Here is a 19,624-nt window from a genome sequence, read left to right as displayed (position 1 = left end):
AATCTTATATTTTTCTTTAAGTGTGAAGGTTAAATTAGATTAGTTATTTGGTTCAAGACTAGGGTAAAATATTTTGACCTCACCTTAATCCCTTTTGTAGAAAATCCTATAATTTTCTTTCAAAAAAATAAAATAATAACCTTTTACTTCAAAAATCCTATATTATTCTTTAAGTTTGAAGGTTAAAGTAGATTAGTATTATGGTTCAAGATTATGATACATTTTTTTTACCCTAGATGTTGAATCTAGTCCCACATCGGACACTCATTGCCATGTCTCTCTCCTTATAAGCTCTTGGGCCTCTCTACTCATTGCCAATGGTTTTGAGTTGGACCCCCAAATTTATCATAGTGTCAGAACGGGCCTTTCTCTCCTTCATGTCACCCAATTCATATCTCCACGTGCTTTCAATCTAGCCCACACGTGTGGGGGCGTGTTCAATTTAGTCCCACATCGGACACTCATTGCCTTTTCTCTCTCCTTATAAGCTCTTGAGCCTCTCCACTCATTGCTAATTAGTTTTGAGTGTAAATATAAATCAAAATATTTTTTATTTTACATTTAATGTGTGGGATTGAGGTCATTTTGAATTAATCTATTAGAAAATACCAAGGTCGCATAGGCATTTAAGCTAGATGGCATTTATCCTTGACTTAGGTCTTCTCTCATAGACTAATAAGAAATGATTTGAATGCCTTTTTCTTCAACTTTTAACTAAAAAACCCTTGAATTTTTTTTCCTCAAAATCACTCATCTTTAAGCTCTTTAACCATATCAGAAGCTATAGTTTGCCCCCTACTAGAAAATCCTTACTTCGCCCTGATTAGAGTCGTCGACTTGCAATTTTATTCATTTTTACAAAAAAATAATTAATAAATTTAAATGTACTGTTAGAGCAAATTTTGGAAGAAAATATTGATTTCAACAAACCTCGACCACCAAGGCATCCCTTCTAAAAGGGAGATGTTTTTAGTTCAAGCCCCCTTGTTGCACCAACATGGATTTAACCCTACTATCTGGTATGTGTGGTTTTGTGGGGGTATTGCATGTATTTGGAGGGATTTGGGCTAGATATGTGTTCTAAGAGGCCGATTGCCTCGTCCCCGCTAGTTGGGCCTACAAGTCCGGAATTCCCATCATAGAATAAATAAATAAATAAACCTCTAGCTACTATTGCTTCTTGTTGAGGTTCCAATGGTCGAATATTATGTTTGCATTAAAATATTAATATGATATATATTATATATTGGCGTACATCGATACATCATATCAATATGGTTGAGGAGGTTATGCCAACTTGATGATATGTTGTATTAATGAACACAATATTACAATGCATCACACTTAAATTCGAAGACGGGTCTTTAGGAGTTTATATAAGATTGGTTACTCTCACGAAATTAGTTGACACATCTACCAAAATAAGAAAAAAAATGGAAAAAAGAAAAGAAAAGAAATTTTTTAATAATTAAAAACTCTAACTTGAGAGTTTTCACCACGCCTAGCCTTAAGTTAGTAAGGATTTCACCCTTACTAAGGGTCCTTGGGTTCATCTCTTGGCAACCAAAAACATGATCCAATGCTTCAGTGTTGTAGAAGACGAAATTCTATGATTTCTTTTTAGAAAAGTTCAAAAAAAAAAAAAAAGAATTTTACCATTGAATTTCATTTCGAAGTTTGGGAGTTTTGTTGAAGTTCAATAATCATCCATTTTCAAAACCTCATATCTAGTTCAAATAGAAATTATTATTATTATTTATCTAATTTTTTATTATTAAACTAGTGAGGTGATGTTGGATTTCTGATGTGGTCATTTGAGCAAAACGACCTTGAGTATGGCTCAAAATCTTACTATAATAGTAAGGAAAGAGTTTCACTTTCACTAATAGGTGTCATGGCATATGTAATTCATAGGAGTGAACATTGGACCGGGTCAAACTGAGAATCAAACCAAATAAAAGCAGTTAAGATTGATTTGGTTCTGTTTCATAGATAATCTATTCAGTTCAGGGTAGAAATTTAAAAAAAATCAATTGAATCAGTTCAATTCTCGATTCAAGAGTGTCCTAGAGCCAAACCGAACAATAATGCATATAGGTTTATTGATTAATTTGATTTCATTCAATGAGTCGACTTTAAAGCAGTTAGGTCGCTTCCAAACTTTGAAGAAACCGTCCTCATTACAAAACACGTTAATTGTGATTTAATCCTGATTTTTCAAAAAATCATGGATTATTTTTGTTTTAGACATTTATTATTATTATTATTATTTATTTAATATATAAAAAACTAATTTTCGTAAAAAAAATAACACTATATTTAAAACTTTCCAGCATGCCAATGTAGACAAGTGAACTGATGACTTTAGGGTATGTTTGATTGCATGGAAAGTCACTTTCCATGGAATTTGAAATCCATGGAAAATTAGTTGTGGAAAATAGGTAGGGTTGGAAAATCAAATTCCATTGTTTGATTTCGCATGGATAAAATCATGGAAAAATATAAGAAAAAAGAAAAAGAGGAGAAGGAGGAAGAAGATGATAGGAGGGGGAGAGGAAGAAGAAGATGACGAGGAAGAGGGAGGGGGGAGGATGTGGCGACGAAGGTGGCGGCGGCGGTGGCGGCCATGACGGCGACGGCGGCGGTGGCGGCCACGACGGCGACGGCGGCGGTGGCGGCCACGACGGCGATGGTGGCGGCGACGACGGCAACGACGGTGGCGGCGGTGACGGTGGCGACGGAGGTAAGTGAGGAAGATGGGAGGGAGAACGTGGTGGTAGTGGTGGCGGATGAGGTGAGGGATGGAGAAGAATGAGAAGAAGAAAGATAGTAGGTGGTCGGAGACGGAGCCGACGGCGACGACGATGGTGATGACGGCGATGACGACGATAACGAGGTTAGTATAATGGTGATGGTGGTGGTAGTGGTGGTGGTGGTGGTGGTGATGGTAGTGGTGGTGATTGTGGTGGTGGTGGTGGTAGTGGTGGTGGTGGTGGTGGTGGTGATTGTGGTGGTGGTGGTAGTGGTGGTGGTGGTGGTGGTAGGGAAGAATTGGTGATGGAAAATATGGGTGGATTTCATTTTCCCACCCATATGGGTGGGAAAGTGAAATCCATGATTTAGTGGACTTTTTGAATGGGGTGGAAAATGAATTCCATTTCCATGTGCAATCAAACACTTGAAAAATATCATTTTCCATGGAAATTGATTTTCCACCCTATTTTTCATGTGCATCAAACATACCCTTAGTGACTTAATTTGTCTTTGTTTTTTCCCTTACAATTCTTCACCTCATATACTTTAACTTTATATCTCTCAAATACTTTTAACTTTATCTAGTTGGAATATTTTGTAATTTAGATAACTAGCAGAGACAGTGAGAATAGAATACATTAATGGTATTAATAACATAAAACTAATTTTAGTTTTTTTGCAAATTTAATGTCATACTTATATTCAATTTTTCAAAAAAAAAAAATTTAATAAAAAGGTTTCGTTAACTTGTGCCGTTAGGGCACACGTTAAAGTGCTATAAATACACATTTAAAATAAGCACCTGAGGGTATTTTGGTAAAAAAAAGAATTTTTAAAAGGTATTTTTGATACGAAATAAGCACCCATAGATGCTTTTCATCGATACAATCCTGAGGTCACTTCAATGGTATTCTTAATTATAAAAAAACATATTTTTAAATTTGACTTTGAAATCTTGAGTCTAATCAGTCAATCTGCCATTATTGAGTTTGTTCACCCAGTCACTCAAAAAAGAGAGCTGCTATTGGGACCCCAATTAAGAATAGAGGAAATAAGTGAATGATTGATAATAAGTGAAGGTTGGACTGCTAATAGAAGTTCTCTCTCTCTCTATTTTTTTTTTTTTTTTTCCTTAAGTCTCTCCTTTTTGGGTTTAGCTACGATTTATATGAGCCTTGTCAATCCTTTTTGGGTTTAGCTAAAATTGTTTGAACGAGATTATAATGTGAGACAAACCTTGGTAATGCCAATTGAGTTGAGATAATTCGAAGACTTTTGATTTGGCTTTAGTAAATCAATTTTTTTTTTTTTTTTAACGTTTCTCTTGATAAGCATGTGAAGACTAGGTTTAACTTCAGGTACCACTCACATACTTTAACCTTATCATCAAGTTCATATAGTTTGTAACTTAGATTAACAGAGCAAAATGAGGAATTTTTAGGAAATGAATATTAATTGTATTAGTAATATATAATAAAAAAAAGTAATATAAAATTAATTTTAGTTTTTTTTTCCAAATTTGATGTCAGATTCATTTTCAATTTTCGAAGAAAATTGAGTTTGTCTGTCAAGTCACTTCAAAAATTGATTGAATTGAGATGATTTGGCCAAGTTTCACTTTGAAAAATAAAGAAGAGCGAGGGCAGAAATATGGGGCTTGTAAATGAGATTTGCCACCATTCATAAGATTACTTTCGGATATGCCAAAAAGTCAATCCACCAACTCTTACGAGCATTTTTTTTTTCACCAATGCTTTTTCCTTCTCCTCTGAAAATGAGAGCTCTCAAGATTTGACAAATATCATGTTAAATGACCTTACTTGTAATTTCGTTCATGGGTAATTCATTATTATGAGCTTTTTTTTTGGGTGGGGCATTTAGCTTATCCTTAAAATAAATAAAAATCATAATGTCCACTCATGTATACAATTTTTACTCCCATGTTGTGTCCCCTGGACTCATGGTTTCAAAACTTGGTTTGACGTCTCATCGCATCTATGGACGAGTCAACTTGTCTCATCGAGACAAACCGTTTGATTCGATTTATAATGATTGTTTACATATATTTGAATTAAAATAATTATAATTTTTTAATAGAACAAGGTAGATTAGAATAAGTTTAGTCATAAAATGATATTTTATTTATATAATAAATACTTAAATTCTTAAAAAATTAATTATTTTAATCAAAATCCTGGTTGACTCGGCCGAGATTTTCAAAATATTGTCCAAGACATCTCGTTTATCTCACGAGATGATGTGAATGACTGAGGGGTTTTAAATCATGTCCGAAAAATTGACTTGTCCATCCGTCTCATCCTTGCCTATGTCTTGGTCTCGGACGAGTTTTGAAACTATGATAATAACAGGGTATTCTTACATTGCAAATTACAAATATGCAAATGTTTGTAGTGCAACCTATTTTTGGTTGCTCATATGTGGGGACGACCCAATTGGAATTTCCAACATAATGTGTTTCCCACTCATTTCCATTGAAATTTGTTCATACTGTACTTACATCCCTTGGTGAGAAATTTTTTTCTGATGTTAATTGGTTTCATTTCTCACTCATCTGAAAACAATGAGAAAAAGGAAGAAGAAACAAAAAAGACAACTTCTTATTCAAAAGCTCATAATCTTGTTCAAAAGTAGATTTATGCAATATCAAACATTGCGCGAGGCGTACACCATGCACATCAAACATATCTGTGTTTCTGGTGTTGCTATAGGTTACCATTGCATAGATTTACAGTGCAGTTTGGCGTGCCTCGAGCCCACAACTCAATTACAAGCTAATAAGGCTATAACAACTGAAAATCAAAATAAAACAACACACCCTTATTTGTTGTCATCTAAGAGATTTTTATTATTTTTTTGACATACATCCAACTATTTCTAATGCCAAGTTATCAACACATCTCCAGTACTCAAACCACCATTTCTGTTTACATGCCAAAACCAAGAAAAGACCACAAAATCCAACCCCAAGACCCAATGCAACATTCCCATAAAACAACCACTTCCTTCTCACAACCTTGTTATCTTCTTCCTTGTTAGCATTTATATGGGAATCATCATAACAGCTCTTCCTTGAAGGGGGTCCACACAACAATTCATTACTAATGAAAGCTGACCATCCAAACTCAACGTATCAAAATGAATTCCTCTTGGAATCATCCCACTCAAATTGTTATAAGACAAATTCAAAGTCGTAAGAAAGTTGATCAAAGTTAAACTTTGTGGCATCACACCAGCCAAATGGTTGAAACTTAGATCCAAGATTCTAATCCAACCATGTCTCCAACACTAGTAGGGATTGAACCCGAGAAAAAATTATGCGATAAATTGAGCATGTAAAGCCCCTTCAGTAGACCACTTTCTTGTGGGATATTCCCAGAGAAAGTATTGCACGATAAATCAATCCCACTGAGGTCGCTAAATACCAACACGAGCTGTTGAGTGAACCCTTTTGTCATTATTTCTGATGGCACCCCTGAAAACTCGAATGAGGTCTCATAACCAAGTAAGGTTCTGGTCTTGGGTCGATTCATTAGCGTCTCCAAATTGCTTATGTTGTGAGGAATGTGACCTGAGAGATTGTTACTAGACAAGTCTAGGAATTGGAGTTTACGAAGATATGTAATCTCTTTTGGGATTGATTCATTGAATGAGTTTGAAGATAACACCAGAATTTGAAGATTTTGGAGCTCGCCGATGAAAGCAGGAATCCTTCCAAGAAAATTGTTGTTTCCTAAGTTCAAACCTGCAAGTCATGAAGTTGTCGAATGAAACTAGGAAATGGGCCTTCCAAATTGTTGTCCTGCAATTGTAGTGTTTTGAGATTTTTGTCCCATTCAAGTTCGTTCGGGACTTGTCCTGTGAGATAGTTTCCTTCAAGGCTGAGAGAAATAAGAGAATAACAATGCTTAAGGCTAGAAGGTATTGTCCCAGAAAGTTGGTTGTGTGAGAGATTAAGACTCGCCATAACATAGGCTGGTGAACAAATAGAGTTTGGAATTGGACCCGAAAGTTCATTTCCTGAGAAGGAAACAAACCTTGCCTTAGACAGTTTTCTTGAATGAAAAATCAAGAACTTCAATATTCCCAGGTGGAAGAGGAAGAGGGCCTTGAAGATTGTTATTCTTCAAACCTAGTTTTGTGGTTAAAAAAGTGTTGTTGAGATGAAGAAAATGCGGTACAACACCATGGAGTTTGTTTCCTGAGAGATCTAAGTAAGAGAGGTTTGGGAGTTTAAAGAGACAAGAAGGGATAACTCCTGTTAGGTTGTTAGCAGCCAACCCTAAGCTAGAAGGCAGGGTCAGATCACAAATGAAAGTTGGGATAGATCCATTCAAATTGCATGATTTTAGTTCTAGCCTCTTTGGTTGAAAGTTAGATGGAAAAGGGTATTTAAATGACTACATTTACCCCACTCAAGCTGAGTACCATACTACTTGGGTAGGACTTTCGGAACAAAGAGACCAATGACACAGTTCCTTCCAAAGAGTTTGTGGCAAGATTAAATATTTGAAGGTTTGAAAGGTTGCCAATGCAACTAGGTATTTTTCCACTAATTTTGTTACCTCCCAATCGAAGGCGTTGAAGAGACGAAATCTCGCAAAAAGATTCTGGGATGGGTCCTTCTAAACTATTTTGAACAATTTTTAAGAGTTCGAGATTATCAGGACTGGAGGTTGAGAAAGGGAGGTAACCTGTTATGTTGTTGTAACTGAGGTCTAGATATTGTAAATTTGAAAGATTTGAAATCGATGTAGGTATGGATCCTTGAATCCCACAATTTGATCCATCAAAGTAGACCAATTTTGAGATATTGGAAATTGAAGATGGGATTGATCCGCCAACATAAATCGATGAGATAGAGAACGTTTGGAGATTAGGCTATGGGAGGGCAAGCATCCCAGTGAGATCCATGATGAGATTGGGATTGGCATCCACAGAAAGTTGAAGTAGTTGAGGAAGGTATGGAATTGAACCTCGTAAATGAGAGCTTACGAGGTCAAGGGTGGAAAGGGAAGTGAAATTAGCTAGTTGAATCGGGAATTGTGTGTGGATGAAATTGAAATCCATTAGGAGAGAGTTTACACTTGAGAGATTCTGGAATTAAAAAATTGGAATTGGACTAGAAATACTACAGTCTGACAGAACAAGAACCCTTAGATCAGAAAGGAACGATATCGGCTCTGCCCAATTCTTCCTTGAAGGCGCATAGAAAGATCGACACCTGTCAAATTGAGCTCTCTGAGATGGACCAACCCTCTCAACCAACTCAAATCTGTTGAAGAAAGGTAACTACTAGTATAGTAAGAATATTGGTAGTAGGAGGATTCTTTCCAGGTCGAGTAATTAAAGGCCATCGATGAGTAGTCCTTAATTCTGAAAGAGCAAGAGATATCAAGGTATTGAAGGGAAGAAAGGTTTGCAAATTGTGTTGTAATGGAGGCTGAAAACTCAGAATTGGAGAGGTTAAGATAAGTAAGATGTTTGAGATTAGCCATCTGAAGAGGGATTTTGGAGAAATGGAAATTATTGGAACTTAAATCAAGATACTTGAGATGACTAAGGGTGAAAAGAGAGGGAGAAATTGTACCATTAATCGCAGTGGATCCTGAGGAAGTGGGGATGAGTTCTGAATTGATGTAACGCATGAAATTCTCAGGTGTAGGATTTGGAAGGTCGACACTGACGACATGGAAGGATTCAGATCAATGAATTCCATGCCAATTGCAACAGTTTTTTCCTACCCAAGAGAATAAACGACCAGAAGGATCGGTGAGGAAGGATTTGAAGTTCAAGAGAGTGATTCTTTCATCTTCGTGGCATCCATGACTAATGAAGTCGGAGAGTTGACATAGGAGGAAGACAACAGGAAGAGGAAGAATGGGATGTAATTCCGGTTGTGAAATTGTTTGCTTGACAGTACTGCTACTTTTATAACCGTGCAAACTTGGTAGGTAGGTAGTTAACGGATTAGGATTGGTGTACACACATATCTACTCATATATCTACAACGTATTTTGTCCTATGTGGGCTAAAAGTTCTGATTGAGCTGATTTTTTGTGAGGATGATCTCTATGACGAGGAGATCATTCCCACCAAAAATCAGTTAATTCTAAAACTTCTAACCCCACATTTATGAGTTGAAGAATTGTGGACCGTCCATTTTTTGTAAATCATTTTTGACGAGGTTGAATTTTTTGGATTGAGTTGATTTTTGGTGAGTATGATCTCTATTGTGAGGATGATCTCCTCATCATAGAGATCATCCTTATCAAAAATCAGTTCAATCCAAAAAATTTAGTCACTAGAACAAAACATGTTGTAGATATATGAGTGGATATATGTGTACACGAACCTCACCCTTTAAATAGTTAAATAGTTAAATATGTTCGACTTAAGTCAAACTCTCACCCTTAATAAGTGTCTTGGGCCAACAGTCCACTAGATTTTGTGGCGTAGATCAGATTTAAGGGAACAAAGTCCAAAATGAAAAAAGACACTTGGTCAAGCATGCCAATTTAGTCAAGTTAACTGATGACTTTAGTGACTCAATTTGTCTTTTTTGTTTTTTTTTTTTTTTTCTTTACAATTCTTCACCTCAGTATCTCTCACATACTTTAACTTTATCAAGTTGGAATATTTTGTAATTTAGATAACTAACAGAGATAGTAAAAATAGAATATATTAATGGTATTAGTTACATAAAACTAATTTTAGTTTTTTTTTTTTTCAAATTTAATGTCATACTTATATTCAATTTTCCAAGAAAAAAAATTTAATAAAAGGGTTTTGTTAACCTGAGCCCTTAGCGCACATGTTAAAGTGCAATAAATATACCTTGAAAATAAGCACTTGAGGGTATTTTGGTAAAATATTTTTTTAAAAGGTATTTTTATACAAAATCCAAATATCTAAAGGGTATTTATTACACTTTAACATGTGTCGTGAACAAGACCTTTAATAAAAGAGTCGTGTTGGAGTGACGTCAAGATTGTACTTCATATCGCAGTTCCTAACGTGCAAATGTATTGTAACCCTAGATGCTTTTCATCGAGATATTCTTAAGAAAAAACTATTTTAAATCAGTCCTGGAAATCTTAGGTCTGACCAGTTATTGAGTTTGTACACCTAGTCACTTAAAAAGAGAGCTGCGATTGGCACCCCAATTAAAAATAGAGGAAATAAGTGAATTGTTGAAAATAAGTAAAGGTTGGGCAGCCAATAAAGTTCTCTCTTTTTTGTGTGTGTGTGTTAGATCTCTCTTTTTTGGGTTTAGCAAGGCTTTTATATGAGCCTTGTCATAATTATAAGCAACTAAAATTGTTTGAATGAGATTATAATGTGAAACAAACCTTGCTAATGTTGGAAGAGTGTTTTAATCTTTTATTGGGGTGTGATAAATAATTATGAAATTGGGAGTGTCAATAGCAGGTCTCTCAGAAAACTGCGTAAGTTGAGATGATTGGGCCAAGTTTCGAGCTGACTAGGAGTGTTTTAGAACTAGGGTTACCAACATGATTATTGTAGAGGTTGGTAAAATCTAGAGTGCCGTGTATTTCACGGATTTCCTCCAAAAATTTATCATTCTTTATTGGTTGCACTCAATCAAACACAACCACCACAATCACAATTCAAAGATTACATTCCGAGATGCCAAAAAGTCAATCCACCGACTCTAGCAAGTATTTTTTTTTTCCCCAAATACTCTCCCCTTCTTTGAAAATGAGAGCTCTCAAGATTGGACAAATATCACGTTATTTGACCTTATTTGTTATTTCATTCAAGCGTAATTCACTATGTTAATCACAACCATCCGATCAGCTGGAATTTTTTTAATGATCAAGTCCAACAGTATACAAAAAGGTATTTCACTGGTTAGGATTCTATGATTTGTTATGTTTTTCAATTAAGGAGATAGACCAAGTAAGGCCCCTAATTAACAAGTTAGCTTAGTTTTTTATTATTATTTTAATAATCATATTAAGAGTTGATTTAGATAGGAATCGTTTACTTTATCGTTTTAATTATATATGAGTCATAAAGAATGACACATGTAAAAAACATGTGATCCATCACATTCGTTTTTTTTTAATAATACTCATATTCATTTTATCTTCTAGTGAAAAAGATAAATGTAATATTGTACATAATAAATATATTTATTATGCTCTCAATAAATGCATTGGGTTGAGTTATTATCCCAACAAATTTCTAAAAGGACCAACATGGAAAGAAGGGAAAGTTTGAAATTCAAATGCAAAGATAATAATGATCGAATGACTTGATCAAAGATGTAATTGAACTTTGGACATTTTTTCAAGAAAAAAATAAGGTGTTTTTATTTTTTTCGGATTCCATAGATCATGGAAGAAATTTTTTTTAAGAATTTTGAAAATAAAATTGGAAAAAAAGATTAATATTCACCGTTATATTTTAAATTTTGGAGTTTAGTAGCCATCGATTTTCAACAACTTCGATTAAGCTCAAAAAGTATTTGTTTTTTATTTTTTCCATGAAATTTAGAAGGATGTGGTGTTTGATTGCCCATTTTGATAATTCATGTCGACTCAATAATCCATAGTAAAATTTGAAATCTTAGAAGATTAGTCATGATAGTTTGATTCATAAAGTAAGGTTTGTCGAGTAATTTAATAAGGGAATTTTTGTAATAAAATTATAAGAGATAGATCTGCTGGATAAATCTCTCATTAATAATTGAGACAGCACACAAAAGACAATTCCGACTAGCCTTACCAAGTTAGGGAGGAAAAGAGATTTTACTAAGTCTCATCCACCGTGAACATGGCCTTGAGATTCAGTAATTTAGTAAGACTAGTCAAATTCCTAAAGTCAACTGAGACGGCTGTATCCCAAATTTTGAAAAAAAAAATATATTCCTTAAGTCAATTGAGACTTCCAAACTTGAAGAAATCTAACCTGAACGCAAAAAAACCGATTAGATTTTGGATCGATAGCATCTTTGGATCTCACTCTGAATCGAAATCTAACAAAACGAATCCATTGAAGCTCATACGGACGGGACGATTGAAGATCTTTTTTTGGCATTGAAGCTCATACAAGTTCTTTTTGACTTGGATGAAATTCAAAGGTGATCATGTGAGTCTAGATGTACCCATAATTGTTGAGTTTATTTGCTTTCTATATATTTTGCTTCAATATTTTTGTGCTCTAAGTTCTTTAATTAATTCATTAAAAATATTTTAATTGTTACTTAATTTTTTAATTTTTTGATCGTTTGAGAGAGATATTTCCATGTAATGGTTAAGAAATAAAAATTTTAGTTGGGTTGGTACAGGTAGCCAATCTCAGAAGTGAGAAGATATAAACTATCCAACAATTAGTTAGTAAGTGATTATATTTTCCTTTCTATTTATATGATTTTTCTTCTTTGTCATTTCCTTATTTTAATTTATATATATATATATATATATATATATATATATATATATATATATATGGTAGTGTTCTTTTGACAAAATCCCAGCTAACATTCTAGACAAAGTTTTGTCTTAATGGCTAAAATGTTTCATAATGGAATGATTTTTTGTGAGGATGATCTCTATAGTCAGTAGATCATCCCCATAAAAAATCAGCCAATTCTGAAACTTATAACCCCATGAAAAGTCGTCACAAACCAACGGTAAAAATTGACGGTTCACAATTCATCATCTTATAAACTAAGGTTAGAAATTTCAGAGTTTGCTGATTTTTTGTATGGATAATTTTCTCATCATATAGATTATCCTCACAAAAGTCAGCCTATCATGAAATTTTTAGCCCATATAAGGCAGAATGCTTTGTGTAGAATGTTGCCTAGGATTTTGTTAAAAGAACGCCACCTATATATATATATATATATATGGGTCAGGTTCAAGGGCCATATGAGAAAACATATGTAAAAACTTTTGTTTTTAATAAAATTTTAAAATATGGGTTAGAAATTTTGGATTGAGCTGATTTTTTGTGAGGATGATCTCTATGATGGGAAGATCATCCAAAAACAAAATCAGCCCAATCTGAAACTTCTAACCCCATTAAAAGTGATTTAGAATGTGGACCGTCGATTTTTTACTAATTTTTATCACTAATTTGTAAATCACTTTTGATGGATTTAGAAGTTTCTGATTGAGCTGATTTTTTGTGAGGATGATCTTTTCATCATAGTGACCATCCTTGCAAAAACTCAGCTCAATCCAAAACCTCTAACTCTTATTTTTAAAAACGAAAGTTTTTTCATATGTTTTCTCATATGGCCCTTGAACCGCCCCGTATATATATATATATATATATATATATATATAATTGCAGGCATGCATGCAATTTATTAGGATATTTGTTTTATTTATATGATTTTTCTTCTGATATTTCCTTAGTTTAATATATATATATATATATGGGTCAGGTTCAAGGGCCATATGAGAAAACATATGAGAAAACTTTCGTTTTTCAAAATAAGGGTTAGAGGTTTTGGATTGAGCTGATTTTTTGCAAGGATGGTCACTATGATGAGAAGATCATCCTCACAAAAAATCAACTCAATCAGAAACTTCTAAATCCATCAAAAGTGATTTACAAATTAGTGATAAAAATTGGTAAAAAATCGACGGTCCACATTCTAAATCACTTTTAATAGGGTTAGAAGTTTCAGATTGGGCTGATTTTTTTTTTGGATGATCTTCCCATCATAGAGATCATCCTCACAAAAAATCAGCTCAATCCGAAATTTCTAACCCATATTTTTAAATTTTAATTACCGTTGAAAGTTTTCTCATATGTTTTCTCATATGGCCCTTGAACCTGATCCTATATATATCTATATATATATATATATATATATATATATATATATATATATATATATATATATATATATATATATATATATATATATATATTTGCAGGCATGCATGCAATTTATTAGGATACTTGTTTTATTTTTGTCTCTCTTATTTTCTTTATTCTTTTTGGATGTTTTTTTATTTATTTTATGTGGAGGAGAAATTGATCCATCAACATATCATAATTTCATTTTTTTTTTCACTAAAATCAATTGGACTGATCGCATTTCTAGAATTAATAAATCATAATTAGAGATACTCCCCTATGTTTTGAAATTGATGACATGCATCCCTTGAGCTTAGTCTTTTAAATATGCTAAGAGAAAAAGACTCAAATGCCCTCATCTTCAACCTCTATCCAAAAACCTAGATTTTTCTTCTTATAACCAATCATCTTCAAGTTCTTCAAACTCCATGGTATATCTACTTAACTTAATTTCAATTCATAGTTTTCTACCTTGAACTAACACTTTTTACATAAAACCCTAGATTTTTCTACTCAAAATTCCATCATTTTCAAAATTTTCAAAAGTATTATTTGTTTTTTCTTCCCAAAACATGTCTTCTTCATTCTCTTTAATTTCTAGATTAACTTTAATCTATTTGACCTTATTTTAATCTATTATTTTCTACTTTGCCTTCTCCGTAGAAAATCCTAAAGTTTTCAATCCAAAATTTCATCATTTTATACTTGCTAAAAAATTCTATCTTGCTGATATTTGAAGGTTGAAGAGATGAAGTAAATAAAATCTTAAGATAGTTGATGAGAGTTAGATTTTTTATCCAATAAGGTTGAAGATGATTGGTTATTAGAAGAAAAATCTGGATTTTCTTATTAGAAGTTGAAGTGAGTGTGTTCAAACATTTTTCTCTTAGTCTATGTAGAAAACTAAGGTTAAGGGATGCATGTCACCATTTTCAAACCATAAGGGGGTATCTTTAATATTTAGCAAAATATAAGGGGGCATGTCTAAATCACCCTGAAGTTTATGCCCAATAATTTCTAAACATGTGTTATTAATCACATATGATAAATGATTCGTAATTGATTGGACTGGCAAATCTGAGATCTAGAATCCCCAAACTCCATCATTACAAAACATAAAGAGGTGTAGATGTTATACGATACGAATAAAACTCAGGTAATATGCCAAAATACCCAAAAACTACAAATAGCTCACTTGAGCCACATTGAATATATTTTGTTTCAAAAAATAAAAAGAGTTACCTTATTGATCTAGATCTAGTACGCTATGTAGTTTTCATGTGCATCAAAAATTAGATTTTTTCTGAGGGTTAGGATTTTTTTTATTTAAATATTTCAAATATGATAGATTACTAGTAGGTGGCATAAGCAAACCCACATGTATAACAAAAATGAGGATTTATGTACTATTTATCTAATTTATATCATAGTTTATTATTTAATATATTACAAGAATGTTTTTGTCATTTAAAATATTAATTTAGTGTAATTTTAAAATTGCATCAAACCCTTAACTTATTAAATATTAGTAATGATTTTTTTTTTTAAATTCCACAAATTAACTAATGTGGTTATTAGAGTTGGGTGGATTTACAATGGGGGCAATGGGGCATTTACCCCCACAAGATTTTTTTTTAAATTACATGATCCTCTATATAACTTTTTATATATTTTAAGTTTGCCCCCACCATCACTCAAATTTTTTGATTTATTAGAGCTCCTCTATTATTTTATTAATTAAGATACCCCCTGTGTTTTCTAATGGGTGACATACCAATTTTTGACCTTGTTAGCCCCCTCATACCTAAATCCTTAATCTCTGATTGCAATGATCTTGATTTCCCTAAGAAGTTTTGAATTCTATAGAAATTTAATTTTAATCTATTTAACCTTATCTTAGTACAACATTTTAAACCTCGGCCAATATCCCTTTGTAGAAAAATCCTATAATTTTCTTTCAAATAGCTCATCTTCTATTTAAAAAATCCTATAAATATATATATATATATATATATATATATATATATATATATATATGTTAGTTTTGAAGGTTTAAGTAGATTAGTCCTTTGGTTCAAGATTGGGGTAAAATATTCTGAACTACATCTTAATCCGTTTATAGAAAATCCTATAATTTTCTTTCAAAATAACATATGATCTTTTACTTTAAAAATCCTATATTGTTTCTTAGGTTTGAAGGTTGAAATAGATTAGTACTATGGTTCAACACGAGGGACAAAAAAATAAAATAAAATACCCTAGATGTTGAAGATGGCCAACTTGGAAACATAAATAAAATAATTTTTTATTTTAAATTTGATGTGAGGGTATTGAGGTCATTTTGCATTAATCTATTAGAAAAGATCAAGGTTATAGAGGCATTTAGGCAATCTAGTCAGTATTTGAGAACCCTATATATACTTTCAAAGGAATGACATTTCCCCTTGACTTAGGTCTTCTCTCATAGATTAATGAGAAATGAGTTGAATGCCTTTTTCTTCAACCTTTAATAAAATAAACCCTCAAATTTTTTCCCTCAAAACCACTCATCTTCAAGCTCTTTGACCATATCGGAAACTATAGTTTGCCCCCCTACAAGAAAATCCATGCTCCTCCCCTAATCAGAGTCATGGGCTTGCAATTTTATTCATTTTTATAAAAAGATAATAATAATTAATAAGTTTAAATGTACTGTTAGAACAATTTTTGGAAGAAAATTTTGATTTCAATAAACCTCTACTACTCTTTCTCTTAGAGGTTTTAGTGGTCGAATATTAGTATGATGCATTATAATGTGTCGTACATTGATACATCATATCAATATGATTGAGGAGGTTATGCACTATGATAATATGTTGAATGAATGAACACAATATTACAATGCATCATACTTATATTCTAATTAGGGTTTCTAGGAGTTTATCGAAGATTGGTTAGTCCCACCAATTGATCTAACACATCAACTAAAATAAGAAAACAATGGAAAAAGGAAAAAAAAAAAAAAAGATTTAATAATTAACAACACTACCTAGACAGCCATGAAATGTTTTCACCAAGAGTCCACCTAGTCTACTATGTTAGTAAGGATTTCACCCTTACTACAACTCCTTGGGCTCACTTTTTTATACGCATCCAGAAACATGACCCCATGCTTCAGTGTTGTAGAAGACTAAATTCTATGAATTTTGAAAATAAAAGTAATAATAAAAAAATGTATTTTTACTGGTAGAATTTCATTTTTTTTTTTAGTTTGAGAGTTATGTGGAAGTTCGGTAGGCATCCATTTTCAAAACCTTGGATCTAATTCAAAAGAAATGTTTTTTATTTGTTTTTTGAATTTGAGTTTTTGGATGAAACTTAAGAGGGCTGTGGTGTTGGATTTCTGATGTGGTATTCCATTTGAGCCAAAATCTTACTATGTTAGTAAGGAAAGAGTTTCACTTTCACTAATTGGTATCAGGGCATATGTAATTGAGGAACTATTATCAACTTAACTCTACAAGACACTTTTTAAAACATGTCAACAAAATTCTCACTCTCGTAAATAAATAGATTAGAATTTTTAATTTAAAAAAATATTTTTTTAAAAACAATCTAATTTCTATTGCAAAATATATTGGGGGAATGTTAACGTCCAAGACCACATGGGATATTAGCAACCTCCAATAATGACATTTATGAAAATTTTAAGTATTGGAGGTTGCTAATATATTTCCTTAGAGCATAAAATCATTGGACCGTGGTTGGAACTAACTATATCTATATTCAGATATGGATTTCTTTATATTAATTTGGATCTGATCATATCCGTCTAAGTTCATACTAACTAATATTAAAAAATCGATGTAGAAAAGGATATTTAGAAAAACTTAAAAATAAGGTTTTGAAACAATATATATTTGGATCCTGACGAATCTTGGGATGGATTCATATCCATTGGGTCAAGGTATATTAAACTATATTTGACCCCTTTTTTTTTTATTTAGATCTATTCCAAGGATCCGAACCTGCTAAACTCAATTCTTGAATCACTCTGGATTTTGGGTGAAGTCCGACCCATTTTATGCGCTAAATTTTGACCTTGTTACCCCTCTCAATTTTTCGATGAATAGTTTAAGACACCACTTTGCTCTCAAATGATGACATGCCCCCTCAATTTTTATTGGACATTTGAGATAGCCCTGTGTTTTAGAACTGATGACATGCCTCCTACCCAACATTTTTGTTGATCTAGACACCCCTCAACATTTGGGTGAATATTTGAGATGCCCCTATATTTTCAAATTGAAGACGAGCCCCCATAGACCTTGTTCTTCTTTTCTATACTAACAAAAAATAACCTAAATACCCTCATCTTCATCCTGTAATTAAAAATATTTCATTTTTTTATATCATAAAATCAATTTAAAAATTTTCAACTTCTTAATTTTATTCCATTTGATCTCATCTTAATCCATAATTTTTAATCTCGTTTAATCCCTTTGTAGAACATCTTAGACTTTTTTTCAAAAAATTTCATCTTCTACTTTAAAAATCCTCTATTTTTCTTTAGGTTTGAAGGTTTGAAGTAGATTAGTCCCTTGGTTCAAGAATAGGGTAAAATATTTTGAACCTCACAGTAATCCCTCTATAGAAAACTCTATAATATTCTTTAAAAAGTAATCTTCTACTTTAAAATCCTATTCTTTTCTTTAGGTTTGAAGGTTGAAGAAGATTAGTATTGTGGTTCAAGCCATAAATAATTTTTTCTATCATACATATTGAATATAATTGATAAGTTCAAGAAGAATCATACTTTACAGAAAACAATCAATGTTTATCTAATAATCTCCACCTGAGTTATTGAGATAACGTATGTTTTTATTATTAGGTTGAATATTAAATGTTTCTTATAGTTTTTATGGTTTCTTTATTTGATAAGTTTAAGAAGAATCATGCTTCACAGAGAACAATTAATATTTATCTAATATTTTCTACCTAAGTTATTGCATACTTTTGATCTTGTTTGTATTTTAACTGCTTGATTTTCCGATTCACAAAAATTAGCTTTGTTTAGTGGATCGAGATAAAAAGAGAACCAGAATTCACTGATAAAGCTTGTGAAGGTGGATCCAATTGATCTATACTTCTCTATCGTAATTTTATGTTTTTATTTTAGTAGTTTATTTTAGATAAATCCTCTCTAACAAACTATTTTTTTTTAAATCGCTTGTTAAACTTGAATTAGATTAGAAGTAAAAATACTTTTGATTAACGTTGTCTCTGTGGTTCGACCCTTACTTGCCAATGTTTTCTTTTACTCTTTATTTTATCATCATCTACAGTTCGAACACTCCATCCTCGAACCCCCCAATGAGCTCAGTTGGTGTGAAGGTGTGGCTTGATTTATAGTACCTCTTTATTGACCAGTGCTATTAGGCTCCACAAACCAAAAGAATAACTATGTCTATAAGAGGGTCACGGGGCTTAATTGGGGTAAGATGCACCAAAGAGTGGAAGAAAATTTACACTCAACATTAAAAAAAAAATCCACTTAAATAATCAATATTTATGTAACTCTTTCCACCTATAACAGACCTTTTTTTTTTTTTTTTTTGTAAATGGACAACACCACACACAAAACAGTCTACATCGAAAAATAGATCCATTTGAGTCCAAAGCAAAATTGGGACAACATTAGATGCTTCATTCAGCTGCAGTCCTCACAAAACTTTTTTTTTTTTTTTGTGAAGATTTGGATCATTATGTCACCATAATTTCAGGATTGTTAAGTTGGTTTATGGGTCAATGAAACTGATCATAATTTTGAAAGGGATACTAAGTTTACAGATGGTACGTGTTTGATAAATTACAATCTTGTAAACATTTAATAATATGTATTGGTAACATTTATCAAACCATTTGATTAGCCTCTGTGGAAACCATTGATCAATTATAGAAGAAACAAATGGAGTTGACTCAAATCTCTTGTACCCAATAACAGACCTTCATATAATATAGAAATTTC

This window comes from Akebia trifoliata, chromosome 13 (assembly GCF_017979445.1).
Source record: "Akebia trifoliata isolate Shusen 1 chromosome 13, ASM1797944v1, whole genome shotgun sequence".
In the NCBI taxonomy this organism is placed as follows: domain Eukaryota; kingdom Viridiplantae; phylum Streptophyta; class Magnoliopsida; order Ranunculales; family Lardizabalaceae; genus Akebia; species Akebia trifoliata.
This window is presented reverse-complemented; position numbering follows the sequence as displayed.